The following is a 4126-nucleotide window of genomic DNA, read 5'->3' on the forward strand; positions in this document are numbered from 1 at the left end:
TCAAGCAGGGAAGAGTCAAGGAGAATTCCTAAAGACAAATGGGCTTTTTTGGGGTTAGGAAGAAAAGGTCTCTGGGCCTGTACCCCATCATTTCCCCCCTCAAACAAATGGAACCCAAATTCTTTTGAGGGTCAGGGACGAAGGTCTCGGCTTCTGGAACTGCTTCCTGTTGGCTAGGGGTGTAGAGCTGTCCCTGATTCTCTGGGTCCCTTGTTCAAGGGTCAGATTTCAGAACGGGGTAGGTGCCAGGTCCAGTGCTGGAGACCTTGGATTTAGTTGGAGGTTGATACACAGCCTGAGCAGTCATCTGGAAGTTGATAGCTTGGACCCTGGAGGAGACAAACCTGGCAAGGACGTGAAGCAAACAAGGACCAAATAAGCACAAGAGGAATATAAGCAACAGAGGAATTACAACAGGGGCTAATATAGGAAGAAGCCAGGATTCCTATGAAGATGATTTTGGGGGACTGAGGTTTTTGTGGATTTCTTTCATCCAAGTAGCTTTTTCCAAAATATGTTCAGTGTGGATCTCTATTTGCCCAGAGTTGTTGATATACATACAACAGGATGTGTTTGCTAGAGCACATACACCACCACTAGAGGCAAGTAGGTAGTCCAGAGCTATTCTATTATCTAGGACCACCTTTGCCAAAGAATCTAAGGATTGTTGGATTTCCCAGAGACCATAAGCTGTTTCGTTTGCCAACTGGTGAATGGTCTCTGTAAGGTTAGAGAGAATGTGTTCATGTTGTAGGTGACCATACCAGGGCATGAGATGCTCTGCTCCCTTCTTAAGGAACCAGAGGGCATTTCCAAAGAAGCCACGCTTTTCCCTCTTTAAGGTAGAGGTCCCAGGTAATGTGGCATTAAAAATGGAGAAGGGGGGTGCCAAAAATCTGAGAGTACATGCCCCAAAGTCTTTGTAAGGAGTTAAGCATTGGGTGGCCAAGACAGTAGTTCTCGGGTCTTGCCACGTAGTGGCATTCCGTTTCACCTCTTCCCCAAGATTCTCACCAATCCCACAAAGGAAGGTATAGCCTTTGGGGGCACAGATGGGGCCAGTTCATAAGAGACTATGAGTATGGACACCCCAAGGATCCGAATGGTTGCATGTTAAGCTCCCAGTTGAAAGAGGTGTCTTTAAGAGATCAATAAGAGTGTTGTAACTTGAAGGAGCTGTGGCCTTGTGGCTTGACTTAGGAGTGAAGCTTAAAAAAGGGGAAACCACCAACGGGGTAAGGGGAGGGATGAGGTCATAGGTGCAAATAGGAAATGCTCCTGTGGTAAAATTGGTACAGCTGGCCGACATAAAGTTCCGGAGGCACTTGTCACTGGTTGTATCTGCACAGATAGTGCAGGTCAAAAGACCAGCAGAAACTCTTACAAGCCCTCCTTTAACAGGGGTGTTAACTTGTCCAGTGGCTTTGGAACTTGTCTCCCAAGTAAGGGAATATTCCCCTGCAGAGAAACAAGGTGTTGAGATGGAAAGAGTAGCCCATAAGGGAGTTGCCAGCATAAATGGAGAAGCATAGACCTCTGAGGAGGTCATGTTGGATAGGGGAGCTTTTGCAAAAATAGCACGAGGTGGGAGATGAGTGTTGCCATGTGGGTGTGAATGACATACCCAACAATCCTGAACTCCACCCCCCCCCCCACCAGTGAATTTCCTAGTTTAACTAGAGAATTATCCTCCCGTTTCCGGAGGCCAAGTGTACTTGAGGTATCAGGGAGGAGAAGAAAGAGGATCAGTATTATCATTGTCAGCTCAAAGGGAAATGGTTTTGAGAGGGAAAAAGAGATGAAAAGCCAAAACATTTCACCTCCTTTTATCCACCTGTTCCCTGGAGGGTGTTGGAGTCTTTCTAAACAGGAACTTGAGGTGCTCCAAGGGCTCACAGGTATATTCCAGAATCTCTGGGGGAAAAGCAAGAGATGACACTGGTTTAATCCTAGAATTATGAGTCCAGCTGGGGAGGCCTTCGAGTTTTACTGCTGTTGGAGTGGCCAGTATGACCCTGTAAGGTCCTTTCCAATTGACATCTAACTGTTCACCCTTTTGGGTTTTCCATGATTTTAAGTAGACCCAATCCCCTGGTTGTACTGTAGCAGGACTCACTCCTGTCATTGCCAACAGGTTTTGGAAGACACTTATTGGCATATTCAGTTAGAGCATTCCTGACTGCCCCTAGTTGAGTTGCAAATTGGGTGATTAAATGCTATTCTGGGTCTACAAGGATGTCAGAGGTTAGAAAGGGCCTCCCATAGAGGAGTTCAAAGGGACTGAGCTTGATATTTTTCTGAGGTGTGATGCGCACTCTGAGAAGCCCAATTGGAAGATTCTTAATCCAATCCTCTCGAGTTTCTATGCACAGTTTAGTAAGAACTCGCTTAAGGGTATGATTCATTTTCTCTGCCAGAAGATTTTGGATTCCAGGCTGAGTGAAGGTGGTAAGTGATTTTAAGTGTCTTTGCCACAGCCTGAGTTATCTGTGAAATAAAAGCTGGGCCCTTGTCACTCTGTAAGGAGCCAGGCAAGCCAAAGCGAGGTATAACTTCCTTCAACAGGAATTTCGATACCTCCTGAGTCTTTTCAGTTCTGCAAGGAAAAGCCTCTATCCAGTTAGTAAAGGTATCAACAAAAACCAAAAGAAATCTGAAACCCCTGCATGGGGGCATGTGTGTAAAGTCTATCTGCCAGTCTTCACCTGGGTAGGCACCCCTTCTCTGAACAGGTTTTAAAAGAGAGGGAGGTTTGACTGCCCCTTCAGGATTCACCTGGGCACAAGTTGGGCAAGCCCAACAGACTTGTCACATAGTTTCTCCTAGCTTACAGCCTATAAAAATGGGCTTTATCAGAGACTGGAGGGCATTCTTCCCCAGGTGTGTAGCCTGGTGTAGGCTAAAAAGAAGCTTCCACTGGCTTTCCTCTGGAATAAGAAGCTGGCCTGCAGGTGTCTGAAACCACCTGGAGGGGGAGAGAGTATATCCCCTTTCTTTGGCGAGGGCCTGCTCTTGGGTGCTGTAGGAGGGTGTGAAGGAATCAGGGAGCTGTGGGAGTAAAGGGGCCAGTATAGTTAGCTGCTGGGCTGCATTCTTAGCTGCAGTGTCTGCCAGGTGATTTCCCACTGCCTGATCTGTTTCCCCTTTCTGGTGGCCTTTGCAAAAGATAACAGCTATCTCTGATGGCTTTTGAACAGCTTGGAGGAGATGTAAAATCTCCTGGGCATGTTTGATAGGGGAACTTTTTGCTGTCAGGTATCCCCTTTCTTTCCAAATTGCTCCATGGGAATGTAGAACATGGAAAGCATATTTTGAGTCAGTAAAAACATTTACTTTTTTATTTTCCCCTAGTCCTAGGGCTCTGGTGAGTGCTATCAACTCTGCCTTCTGGGCAGAGGTCCCAGGGGGAAGAGGTTTTGCCTCTATGGTTTGGTGGAGGCTGACTACTGCATACCCAGCCCTCCTAACCTCTTTTTCAATAAAGCTAGACCCATCTGTATACCAATCTGCTTCGGGGTTCAGGAGAGGCAAATCCTTCAGATCCGGTCGACTAGCATGAACTCAGTCCAAGGTCTCCTCACAGTCACGTACAAGAGTGTCTGAGTGTGAGCTGTCTGGGAGGAGAGTTGCTGGGTTAAGTGTACGACACACCTGAAGGATTAGGTCAGGGGTATCTAAGAGCAAGTCTTGATATTTGGTGAGCCTGCCGCTAGCTAGCCACTGGTGGCCCTTTGCCTCCAGTATGCTCTGAACTCTACGTGGAGTCAGAACTTCCAGGGGCTGACCAAGTGTAAGTTTAGAGGCTTCCTCAATTACAGTGGCTGTAGCAGCTACCGCCCTGAGGCATGCAAGCCATCCAGTAGCCACAGAATCTAACTGTTTTGAAAAATAGGCAACAGGTCTGGGGTTGGGTCCTAAAGCCTGGGTTAGGACTCCCAAGGCCTGTCCTCTCCTTTCATCAACATAGAGAGTGAAAGGATTTTCTAGATTGGGTAGAGCTAATGCTGGAGTGGTGGTCAATTTAGCTTTCAGAAAGCTTTAGCCTGGTCAGGGCCCCACTCCAGAGGGAGTGAGTCAGCACCTTGAGTAGAGTCATAAAGAGGCTTAGCAATAAGACTAAAATTAG

The sequence above is a fragment of the Trichosurus vulpecula genome, chromosome 1 (assembly GCF_011100635.1).
Source record: "Trichosurus vulpecula isolate mTriVul1 chromosome 1, mTriVul1.pri, whole genome shotgun sequence".
NCBI classification, from domain to species: Eukaryota; Metazoa; Chordata; class Mammalia; order Diprotodontia; family Phalangeridae; genus Trichosurus; species Trichosurus vulpecula.